Genomic DNA, 12,245 nt, shown 5'->3' with positions numbered 1-12,245 from the left:
TTGGATGGTGACAGAAATGATGAAAATAGTTATGTAAAGAGTAATAGCGACCTCATTTGGCAGACACGTATTTCAGCGTTGGCAGTTAGTTTTGCGGTTTGTGCTTGCATAACACTGGAAGTCTGTTGACGGTAGAGAAGTGGACAAGAGGGAAAGAATTTTCCGCGTTCTCGCGCAGAAGTACTAGAGAAGCAGCCATAAGTATGGAAGTGAGTGCGTTGATCGGCACTCTGGTTTCCCTTCAAATCGAATAAATCTTTCGCCTTTTACTAAAGATTTCCGTGGAGGGGAACATTAAATGAGTCTGTAATGTATTTTTCATAGTGCTCGGCTATTGCTGAGCCACAATCACAAGTAAAACGTAATGTAAGCAATAATGTGCGTAAATAGGAAGAGGTAGATTGTGTTGTGTGGAGTAGCGGAGCACGTTGGATCAGGTAGATGTTTTTGCTTGATTTGAAATTGTAACAGGCCATGTCGCAGTATAATGAAACAAGTACATTTGCCCTGAAATGGCGTGCAGTGTGTTAGACGATAGTGTAAAGAGAAAGAGAGCTATTTAATGTCTGAGTTGTATAAATGGCAGGAGACTAATCTGGAAATAGCATAAAGGAATTGTAATGTGAGTGGTGCTTGCGATAATGTATGGCAGGCAATATTGTGCAGAGGTGAAGGTGAATGCTTTGTATTGTGAAGAGTTGTTACATTTGTGTGTGTGTGAGGCACAAGAGGCATAATTGTGGAAACTCTTGGTGAACGCTTTCTATACCTCAGTGCTATATGGTTTAGTGTTTATTTGCACTTTAATTGCACAACAGCATATAAGCTGATATTTGGAAGTGAATGATGAATGATAGGCGTTGTAAGTAATACTGGTATGTGATTAGTAGATTGAGTTTTGAAACCCAAAATTATTTTTACTGCACAAGTTTGTGATTTGTGGGTATGGTGTGAGTGAGATTTGGGTTGAAGATGGTGGATAGTTGGTCAGGATGAGTATTTCAATTGTTTTCAAGAGAGTGGATAATAGTGGCACTGGATTGTTGCCATAATATGGCATTGGTTGTTTGTTCATAACAATGTACTCAGTTTTGTAGAAGATGTAGGTGGGAGGGAGACATTTGTTGAATATGACATAGATAGCTGGAAATGAATAGAGTAGCAATTTCCTGCTAGGTGTAGTTTGGGTATGATGTGATGTGCCTCAGTGAGATGTAAATCTTGAAATTGAAGGGTTGTTCCTAGGTACAGTCTTGGAAACTATGTATCTGCTGTTGACTCCAATGTTTTCAAGATTACTGGTGTACAAAATTGGCCAGACTTTGCAGTTTCTTCTTCAGTAAATCAGTGGAAGGTGGTGCAGATAATGGTAAAAATGTTCATAGTGTCCTGTGAGTTGTTGATGCTGCTTGTCTTTTTTGATTGACCCAGCCATACACAGAGGTGGTGCATACTTGGCTTGAGAAGAGTAAATGATGAAATACCAGGACAGTGCTCACAACGAAGCTCCTTCCCCTGCATTGTAGTTTCCCTCCTCAGGTATAGAGTGACATGATATTGGCAGAGGATGTGGAGATAATCACTTTGATCAGGCTGTTTGTGGTTTGAAGGCTCTTTTACCAGAATCCATTCATAGTGATAACTGTGTTCTCTGGTGGAACATGATGAGAACATTGTGTGAAGTGCATAGAAGTAGCTATTTGAGTATGTATGAAAATGTCAGGCAACCACTGTTACTCCTAAATTTCTGTGGAATTAAGTTTTCTGTGTGTGTTTGAAAATCCCAGAGGTTCAAGTTGGCTGTTTATATGTTGCAAGCGAAAAAGTTTTTGAGTAAACTGGGGCACTAGCATTAGTTCCCTGTTCACTGTGACAAGGAAGCTAGTATAAAAAGTAGTTTTGTGGTTTTGTTTGCAAAGAAGTGCTCATGGGATGAAAGCACTGCTTGCGATTATTCTGAGATTGATGGCGGGATTGCTAAACATCTAGAGTTTTAGTAAGGGGCTAGTCGGAGTAGTTATATAGTTGTAAAATTATTTGATATTTGATGAGAAATTTCTTTATTCATAGCACATGGGCCATCATAGTTGAAGCATAAAGATGGGCATGGTATGCGTATAATGTCCTGACAGTGATGTTCATAGAGACTTGTTGTATACTTTGATTCTTCATCTGTTTAACAGTAACATTAAGAAATGTACTAGTGGAGCAAGTAGCTGTGAAATTACTGGTGTATGACTGATAGTATGGACGTGATGCTGAATGGAAGTGTTTGTTTAGCTGTGGGTGTTTTCATAATTGCCATGTGAGGAAAAGCAATACTCGTGGTAGGCGAAAGAGATACAGAGAGAAACACATTAATTGCGTGTAGCGTGTATCAGCAGCTGTTGGGCGGGGTATCAAGTAAGACGCAAGGTGAAACGAAAGAGGAAGTGGCCAAATATCGACAAGAGTTGGCACTGTTAGGGCGAGGTGAATACGCTATTGCGGTGCGAAAATTTTCGAAGAGAGAGGCGGTTTTAAAGAAAGCACAAGTGTCCTATGACTGCCCTCTTGTGTGTTTCTCTTTCAGTGACTATTTGGCATGTCTGCTTGCGCCATAGAATGCTACTGTATGTGCCCCAGGCCCCCATCTAGCGGCCGGAGCTGCAAGCGGTGTTTACATACAGTCTCGCCTGAGGCAATGGTCTCTGATTTCGGATGCAAAAAGCACTGGTAGCGCACAGAATAGTTGAGTGAGGAAAGGTTAGATCATGGCGGCCAAATAGGAGTAGAACTAGGTTCTTTGCAGAATGTCCGAGCTTAAGTAATTCTTCGATAAGTAAATCGCGAATGTGAAGAGTGTGTCGTATTCTCGTAGGGCGTGTTGACGGTCTCGTGGCATAAGTAGCGAGCGGTGATAGCTTGCAAGCAAGATCATACTTCACAGGATCATTTCTGTAGTATGTCTTCAACTCTCTCTAGTTCAAAGCTGGAGTAGACGCAACCACGATGATGAGTGGTAGCACTGTCCCTGAGCGTGAGGCATGCGACCGAGATTCATTGCATCTTGGTTGTAATCGATGATCGTTCACCACATTCTGAGGGATGTGGGAAGGGAGTAGCGCTTTCCGAGTGGTGGTTTTATTATAGATCAGAAGCATAAGTCATACTTTCGGTATCGTGACCCGCCGCGTTGCAGAAATGTTGTGGAAGGACTTTGATTGCGACATGTCATGAAAGCCTTGCGGAAGTTTCCCGAGTGGCACGGTGACGAGCCAGTTGATTTGTCCTGCTGCAAGTGCTAGGATTGGATGACAACGACGTACTTTGAGTTACAAGAATGAGTGAGCAGCACAAGCAGAGTGCAATTGATGACCATAAAAAGCTGACACACAACACAGTCTTGATAATGACCACTAATGCATGATGTACGAAACAATCAGGAGCAGCACGTTTGGCTAGAAAACATGAATTGAGTGATTTGCAAGGCACTGTTACCAGCAAGAAGGAATGCATGAAATTCGCAAATGAATAAGACTGGTTCAAATACTATCGACAGAAATTTTGTTTCTGTTGTCAGCTAGTATTAGTTGTGTGGGAGCAGGGGATATTTCCCTTGCACTACACATCTACATACACGTTGCGTCTGATGTGGCCTAGTTTCGCGTACAAAGAACTATCTAGTTGTCAGTTTTTTCAGTGAACGAGTGTGGTGGGGAGGAGAGAGATTAGTGTTAGATGCAGAGCACTGCGGGCAGTTGTGTGCCGAACGTTGTATGTCAAACGGTGGGTCGCCGACAGGAATTAGGCGTGCTGCCATCTGGCGGCAGGTGAGGTAATGAAGCAGCTTGGATGGTGACAGAAATGATGAAAATAGTTATGTAAAGAGTAATAGCGACCTCATTTGGCAGACACGTATTTCAGCGTTGGCAGTTAGTTTTGCGGTTTGTGCTTGCATAACACTGGAAGTCTGTTGACGGTAGAGAAGTGGACAAGAGGGAAAGAATTTTCCGCGTTCTCGCGCAGAAGTACTAGAGAAGCAGCCATAAGTATGGAAGTGAGTGCGTTGATCGGCACTCTGGTTTCCCTTCAAATCGAATAAATCTTTCGCCTTTTACTAAAGATTTCCGTGGAGGGGAACATTAAATGAGTCTGTAATGTATTTTTCATAGTGCTCGGCTATTGCTGAGCCACAATCACAAGTAAAACGTAATGTAAGCAATAATGTGCGTAAATAGGAAGAGGTAGATTGTGTTGTGTGGAGTAGCGGAGCACGTTGGATCAGGTAGATGTTTTTGCTTGATTTGAAATTGTAACAGGCCATGTCGCAGTATAATGAAACAAGTACATTTGCCCTGAAATGGCGTGCAGTGTGTTAGACGATAGTGTAAAGAGAAAGAGAGCTATTTAATGTCTGAGTTGTATAAATGGCAGGAGACTAATCTGGAAATAGCATAAAGGAATTGTAATGTGAGTGGTGCTTGCGATAATGTATGGCAGGCAATATTGTGCAGAGGTGAAGGTGAATGCTTTGTATTGTGAAGAGTTGTTACATTTGTGTGTGTGTGAGGCACAAGAGGCATAATTGTGGAAACTCTTGGTGAACGCTTTCTATACCTCAGTGCTATATGGTTTAGTGTTTATTTGCACTTTAATTGCACAACAGCATATAAGCTGATATTTGGAAGTGAATGATGAATGATAGGCGTTGTAAGTAATACTGGTATGTGATTAGTAGATTGAGTTTTGAAACCCAAAATTATTTTTACTGCACAAGTTTGTGATTTGTGGGTATGGTGTGAGTGAGATTTGGGTTGAAGATGGTGGATAGTTGGTCAGGATGAGTATTTCAATTGTTTTCAAGAGAGTGGATAATAGTGGCACTGGATTGTTGCCATAATATGGCATTGGTTGTTTGTTCATAACAATGTACTCAGTTTTGTAGAAGATGTAGGTGGGAGGGAGACATTTGTTGAATATGACATAGATAGCTGGAAATGAATAGAGTAGCAATTTCCTGCTAGGTGTAGTTTGGGTATGATGTGATGTGCCTCAGTGAGATGTAAATCTTGAAATTGAAGGGTTGTTCCTAGGTACAGTCTTGGAAACTATGTATCTGCTGTTGACTCCAATGTTTTCAAGATTACTGGTGTACAAAATTGGCCAGACTTTGCAGTTTCTTCTTCAGTAAATCAGTGGAAGGTGGTGCAGATAATGGTAAAAATGTTCATAGTGTCCTGTGAGTTGTTGATGCTGCTTGTCTTTTTTGATTGACCCAGCCATACACAGAGGTGGTGCATACTTGGCTTGAGAAGAGTAAATGATGAAATACCAGGACAGTGCTCACAACGAAGCTCCTTCCCCTGCATTGTAGTTTCCCTCCTCAGGTATAGAGTGACATGATATTGGCAGAGGATGTGGAGATAATCACTTTGATCAGGCTGTTTGTGGTTTGAAGGCTCTTTTACCAGAATCCATTCATAGTGATAACTGTGTTCTCTGGTGGAACATGATGAGAACATTGTGTGAAGTGCATAGAAGTAGCTATTTGAGTATGTATGAAAATGTCAGGCAACCACTGTTACTCCTAAATTTCTGTGGAATTAAGTTTTCTGTGTGTGTTTGAAAATCCCAGAGGTTCAAGTTGGCTGTTTATATGTTGCAAGCGAAAAAGTTTTTGAGTAAACTGGGGCACTAGCATTAGTTCCCTGTTCACTGTGACAAGGAAGCTAGTATAAAAAGTAGTTTTGTGGTTTTGTTTGCAAAGAAGTGCTCATGGGATGAAAGCACTGCTTGCGATTATTCTGAGATTGATGGCGGGATTGCTAAACATCTAGAGTTTTAGTAAGGGGCTAGTCGGAGTAGTTATATAGTTGTAAAATTATTTGATATTTGATGAGAAATTTCTTTATTCATAGCACATGGGCCATCATAGTTGAAGCATAAAGATGGGCATGGTATGCGTATAATGTCCTGACAGTGATGTTCATAGAGACTTGTTGTATACTTTGATTCTTCATCTGTTTAACAGTAACATTAAGAAATGTATTAGTGGAGCAAGTAGCTGTGAAATTACTGGTGTATGACTGATAGTATGGACGTGATGCTGAATGGAAGTGTTTGTTTAGCTGTGGGTGTTTTCATAATTGCCATGTGAGGAAAAGCAATACTCGTGGTAGGCGAAAAGAGATACAGAGAGAAACACATTAATTGCGTGTAGCGTGTATCAGCAGCTGTTGGGCGGGGTATCAAGTAAGACGCAAGGTGAAACGAAAGAGGAAGTGGCCAAATATCGACAAGAGTTGGCACTGTTAGGGCGAGGTGAATACGCTATTGCGGTGCGAAAATTTTCGAAGAGAGAGGCGGTTTTAAAGAAAGCACAAGTGTCCTATGACTGCCCTCTTGTGTGTTTCTCTTTCAGTGACTATTTGGCATGTCTGCTTGCGCCATAGAATGCTACTGTATGTGCCCCAGGCCCCCATCTAGCGGCCGGAGCTGCAAGCGGTGTTTACATACAGTCTCGCCTGAGGCAATGGTCTCTGATTTCGGATGCAAAAAGCACTGGTAGCGCACAGAATAGTTGAGTGAGGAAAGGTTAGATCATGGCGGCCAAATAGGAGTAGAACTAGGTTCTTTGCAGAATGTCCGAGCTTAAGTAATTCTTCGATAAGTAAATCGCGAATGTGAAGAGTGTGTCGTATTCTCGTAGGGCGTGTTGACGGTCTCGTGGCATAAGTAGCGAGCGGTGATAGCTTGCAAGCAAGATCATACTTCACAGGATCATTTCTGTAGTATGTCTTCAACTCTCTCTAGTTCAAAGCTGGAGTAGACGCAACCACGATGATGAGTGGTAGCACTGTCCCTGAGCGTGAGGCATGCGACCGAGATTCATTGCATCTTGGTTGTAATCGATGATCGTTCACCACATTCTGAGGGATGTGGGAAGGGAGTAGCGCTTTCCGAGTGGTGGTTTTGTTATAGATCAGAAGCATAAGTCATACTTTCGGTATCGTGACCCGCCGCGTTGCAGAAATGTTGTGGAAGGACTTTGATTGCGACATGTCATGAAAGCCTTGCGGAAGTTTCCCGAGTGGCACGGTGACGAGCCAGTTGATTTGTCCTGCTGCAAGTGCTAGGATTGGATGACAACGACGTACTTTGAGTTACAAGAATGAGTGAGCAGCACAAGCAGAGTGCAATTGATGACCATAAAAAGCTGACACACAACACAGTCTTGATAATGACCACTAATGCATGATGTACGAAACAATCAGGAGCAGCACGTTTGGCTAGAAAACATGAATTGAGTGATTTGCAAGGCACTGTTACCAGCAAGAAGGAATGCATGAAATTCGCAAATGAATAAGACTGGTTCAAATACTATCGACAGAAATTTTGTTTCTGTTGTCAGCTAGTATTAGTTGTGTGGGAGCAGGGGATATTTCCCTTGCACTACACATCTACATACACGTTGCGTCTGATGTGGCCTAGTTTCGCGTACAAAGAACTATCTAGTTGTCAGTTTTTTCAGTGAACGAGTGTGGTGGGGAGGAGAGAGATTAGTGTTAGATGCAGAGCACTGCAGGCAGTTGTGTGCCGAACGTTGTATGTCAAACGGTGGGTCGCCGACAGGAATTAGGCGTGCTGCCATCTGGCGGCAGGTGAGGTAATGAAGCAGCTTGGATGGTGACAGAAATGATGAAAATAGTTATGTAAAGAGTAATAGCGACCTCATTTGGCAGACACGTATTTCAGCGTTGGCAGTTAGTTTTGCGGTTTGTGCTTGCATAACACTGGAAGTCTGTTGACGGTAGAGAAGTGGACAAGAGGGAAAGAATTTTCCGCGTTCTCGCGCAGAAGTACTAGAGAAGCAGCCATAAGTATGGAAGTGAGTGCGTTGATCGGCACTCTGGTTTCCCTTCAAATCGAATAAATCTTTCGCCTTTTACTAAAGATTTCCGTGGAGGGGAACATTAAATGAGTCTGTAATGTATTTTTCGTAGTGCTCGGCTATTGCTGAGCCACAATCACAAGTAAAACGTAATGTAAGCAATAATGTGCGTAAATAGGAAGAGGTAGATTGTGTTGTGTGGAGTAGCGGAGCACGTTGGATCAGGTAGATGTTTTTGCTTGATTTGAAATTGTAACAGGCCATGTCGCAGTATAATGAAACAAGTACATTTGCCCTGAAATGGCGTGCAGTGTGTTAGACGATAGTGTAAAGAGAAAGAGAGCTATTTAATGTCTGAGTTGTATAAATGGCAGGAGACTAATCTGGAAATAGCATAAAGGAATTGTAATGTGAGTGGTGCTTGCGATAATGTATGGCAGGCAATATTGTGCAGAGGTGAAGGTGAATGCTTTGTATTGTGAAGAGTTGTTACATTTGTGTGTGTGTGAGGCACAAGAGGCATAATTGTGGAAACTCTTGGTGAACGCTTTCTATACCTCAGTGCTATATGGTTTAGTGTTTATTTGCACTTTAATTGCACAACAGCATATAAGCTGATATTTGGAAGTGAATGATGAATGATAGGCGTTGTAAGTAATACTGGTATGTGATTAGTAGATTGAGTTTTGAAACCCAAAATTATTTTTACTGCACAAGTTTGTGATTTGTGGGTATGGTGTGAGTGAGATTTGGGTTGAAGATGGTGGATAGTTGGTCAGGATGAGTATTTCAATTGTTTTCAAGAGAGTGGATAATAGTGGCACTGGATTGTTGCCATAATATGGCATTGGTTGTTTGTTCATAACAATGTACTCAGTTTTGTAGAAGATGTAGGTGGGAGGGAGACATTTGTTGAATATGACATAGATAGCTGGAAATGAATAGAGTAGCAATTTCCTGCTAGGTGTAGTTTGGGTATGATGTGATGTGCCTCAGTGAGATGTAAATCTTGAAATTGAAGGGTTGTTCCTAGGTACAGTCTTGGAAACTATGTATCTGCTGTTGACTCCAATGTTTTCAAGATTACTGGTGTACAAAATTGGCCAGACTTTGCAGTTTCTTCTTCAGTAAATCAGTGGAAGGTGGTGCAGATAATGGTAAAAATGTTCATAGTGTCCTGTGAGTTGTTGATGCTGCTTGTCTTTTTTGATTGACCCAGCCATACACAGAGGTGGTGCATACTTGGCTTGAGAAGAGTTAATGATGAAATACCAGGACAGTGCTCACAACGAAGCTCCTTCCCCTGCATTGTAGTTTCCCTCCTCAGGTATAGAGTGACATGATATTGGCAGAGGATGTGGAGATAATCACTTTGATCAGGCTGTTTGTGGTTTGAAGGCTCTTTTACCAGAATCCATTCATAGTGATAACTGTGTTCTCTGGTGGAACATGATGAGAACATTGTGTGAAGTGCATAGAAGTAGCTATTTGAGTATGTATGAAAATGTCAGGCAACCACTGTTACTCCTAAATTTCTGTGGAATTAAGTTTTCTGTGTGTGTTTGAAAATCCCAGAGGTTCAAGTTGGCTGTTTATATGTTGCAAGCGAAAAAGTTTTTGAGTAAACTGGGGCACTAGCATTAGTTCCCTGTTCACTGTGACAAGGAAGCTAGTATAAAAAGTAGTTTTGTGGTTTTGTTTGCAAAGAAGTGCTCATGGGATGAAAGCACTGCTTGCGATTATTCTGAGATTGATGGCGGGATTGCTAAACATCTAGAGTTTTAGTAAGGGGCTAGTCGGAGTAGTTATATAGTTGTAAAATTATTTGATATTTGATGAGAAATTTCTTTATTCATAGCACATGGGCCATCATAGTTGAAGCATAAAGATGGGCATGGTATGCGTATAATGTCCTGACAGTGATGTTCATAGAGACTTGTTGTATACTTTGATTCTTCATCTGTTTAACAGTAACATTAAGAAATGTATTAGTGGAGCAAGTAGCTGTGAAATTACTGGTGTATGACTGATAGTATGGACGTGATGCTGAATGGAAGTGTTTGTTTAGCTGTGGGTGTTTTCATAATTGCCATGTGAGGAAAAGCAATACTCGTGGTAGGCGAAAAGAGATACAGAGAGAAACACATTAATTGCGTGTAGCGTGTATCAGCAGCTGTTGGGCGGGGTATCAAGTAAGACGCAAGGTGAAACGAAAGAGGAAGTGGCCAAATATCGACAAGAGTTGGCACTGTTAGGGCGAGGTGAATACGCTATTGCGGTGCGAAAATTTTCGAAGAGAGAGGCGGTTTTAAAGAAAGCACAAGTGTCCTATGACTGCCCTCTTGTGTGTTTCTCTTTCAGTGACTATTTGGCATGTCTGCTTGCGCCATAGAATGCTACTGTATGTGCCCCAGGCCCCCATCTAGCGGCCGGAGCTGCAAGCGGTGTTTACATACAGTCTCGCCTGAGGCAATGGTCTCTGATTTCGGATGCAAAAAGCACTGGTAGCGCACAGAATAGTTGAGTGAGGAAAGGTTAGATCATGGCGGCCAAATAGGAGTAGAACTAGGTTCTTTGCAGAATGTCCGAGCTTAAGTAATTCTTCGATAAGTAAATCGCGAATGTGAAGAGTGTGTCGTATTCTCGTAGGGCGTGTTGACGGTCTCGTGGCATAAGTAGCGAGCGGTGATAGCTTGCAAGCAAGATCATACTTCACAGGATCATTTCTGTAGTATGTCTTCAACTCTCTCTAGTTCAAAGCTGGAGTAGACGCAACCACGATGATGAGTGGTAGCACTGTCCCTGAGCGTGAGGCATGCGACCGAGATTCATTGCATCTTGGTTGTAATCGATGATCGTTCACCACATTCTGAGGGATGTGGGAAGTGAGTAGCGCTTTTCGAGTGGTGGTTTTATTATAGATCAGAAGCATAAGTCATACTTTCGGTATCGTGACCCGCCGCGTTGCAGAAATGTTGTGGAAGGACTTTGATTGCGACATGTCATGAAAGCCTTGCGGAAGTTTCCCGAGTGGCACGGTGACGAGCCAGTTGATTTGTCCTGCTGCAAGTGCTAGGATTGGATGACAACGACGTACTTTGAGTTACAAGAATGAGTGAGCAGCACAAGCAGAGTGCAATTGATGACCATAAAAAGCTGACACACGACACAGTCTTGATAATGACCACTAATGCATGATGTACGAAACAATCAGGAGCAGCACGTTTGGCTAGAAAACATGAATTGAGTGATTTGCAAGGCACTGTTACCAGCAAGAAGGAATGCATGAAATTCGCAAATGAATAAGACTGGTTCAAATACTATCGACAGAAATTTTGTTTCTGTTGTCAGCTAGTATTAGTTGTGTGGGAGCAGGGGATATTTCCCTTGCACTACACATCTACATACACGTTGCGTCTGATGTGGCCTAGTTTCGCGTACAAAGAACTATCTAGTTGTCAGTTTTTTCAGTGAACGAGTGTGGTGGGGAGGAGAGAGATTAGTGTTAGATGCAGAGCACTGCGGGCAGTTGTGTGCCGAACGTTGTATGTCAAACGGTGGGTCGCCGACAGGAATTAGGCGTGCTGCCATCTGGCGGCAGGTGAGGTAATGAAGCAGCTTGGATGGTGACAGAAATGATGAAAATAGTTATGTAAAGAGTAATAGCGACCTCATTTGGCAGACACGTATTTCAGCGTTGGCAGTTAGTTTTGCGGTTTGTGCTTGCATAACACTGGAAGTCTGTTGACGGTAGAGAAGTGGACAAGAGGGAAAGAATTTTCCGCGTTCTCGCGCAGAAGTACTAGAGAAGCAGCCATAAGTATGGAAGTGAGTGCGTTGATCGGCACTCTGGTTTCCCTTCAAATCGAATAAATCTTTCGCCTTTTACTAAAGATTTCCGTGGAGGGGAACATTAAATGAGTCTGTAATGTATTTTTCGTAGTGCTCGGCTATTGCTGAGCCACAATCACAAGTAAAACGTAATGTAAGCAATAATGTGCGTAAATAGGAAGAGGTAGATTGTGTTGTGTGGAGTAGCGGAGCACGTTGGATCAGGTAGATGTTTTTGCTTGATTTGAAATTGTAACAGGCCATGTCGCAGTATAATGAAACAAGTACATTTGCCCTGAAATGGCGTGCAGTGTGTTAGACGATAGTGTAAAGAGAAAGAGAGCTATTTAATGTCTGAGTTGTATAAATGGCAGGAGACTAATCTGGAAATAGCATAAAGGAATTGTAATGTGAGTGGTGCTTGCGATAATGTATGGCAGGCAATATTGTGCAGAGGTGAAGGTGAATGCTTTGTATTGTGAAGAGTTGTTACATTTGTGTGTGTGTGTGAGGCACAAGAGGCATAATTGTGGAAACTCTT

At 42.2% G+C, this 12,245-nt stretch overlaps 7 non-coding genes across 7 annotated transcripts; all 7 read left to right on the top strand.

Moving 5' to 3' along the window:
* The first annotated feature begins 225 nt into the window (after positions 1-225).
* Positions 226-344, top strand: LOC126357150 (U5 spliceosomal RNA). Its single transcript, XR_007566128.1, has one exon. It is a non-coding gene; the product is annotated as a U5 spliceosomal RNA (small nuclear RNA).
* A 2,568-nt stretch (positions 345-2,912) lies between these two features.
* On the top strand, positions 2,913-3,119 carry LOC126356903 (small nucleolar RNA U3). The gene has a single exon (XR_007565911.1). It is a non-coding gene; the product is annotated as a small nucleolar RNA U3 (small nucleolar RNA).
* A 936-nt stretch (positions 3,120-4,055) lies between these two features.
* LOC126357149 (U5 spliceosomal RNA) lies at positions 4,056-4,174 on the top strand. The gene has a single exon (XR_007566127.1). It is a non-coding gene; the product is annotated as a U5 spliceosomal RNA (small nuclear RNA).
* Positions 4,175-6,743: 2,569 nt separating this feature from the next.
* LOC126356902 (small nucleolar RNA U3) lies at positions 6,744-6,950 on the top strand. The gene has a single exon (XR_007565910.1). It is a non-coding gene; the product is annotated as a small nucleolar RNA U3 (small nucleolar RNA).
* A 936-nt stretch (positions 6,951-7,886) lies between these two features.
* On the top strand, positions 7,887-8,005 carry LOC126357103 (U5 spliceosomal RNA). Its single transcript, XR_007566088.1, has one exon. It is a non-coding gene; the product is annotated as a U5 spliceosomal RNA (small nuclear RNA).
* Positions 8,006-10,574: 2,569 nt separating this feature from the next.
* LOC126356999 (small nucleolar RNA U3) lies at positions 10,575-10,781 on the top strand. The gene has a single exon (XR_007565997.1). It is a non-coding gene; the product is annotated as a small nucleolar RNA U3 (small nucleolar RNA).
* A 936-nt stretch (positions 10,782-11,717) lies between these two features.
* LOC126357102 (U5 spliceosomal RNA) lies at positions 11,718-11,836 on the top strand. The gene has a single exon (XR_007566087.1). It is a non-coding gene; the product is annotated as a U5 spliceosomal RNA (small nuclear RNA).
* The last annotated feature ends 409 nt before the right edge of the window (positions 11,837-12,245 follow it).

Source organism: Schistocerca gregaria, chromosome 3 (genome assembly GCF_023897955.1).
Source record: "Schistocerca gregaria isolate iqSchGreg1 chromosome 3, iqSchGreg1.2, whole genome shotgun sequence".
NCBI lineage: Eukaryota > Metazoa > Arthropoda > Insecta > Orthoptera > Acrididae > Schistocerca > Schistocerca gregaria.
Note: the sequence above shows the minus strand (reverse complement) of the source record. Positions and strands in the feature narration are given on the sequence as shown.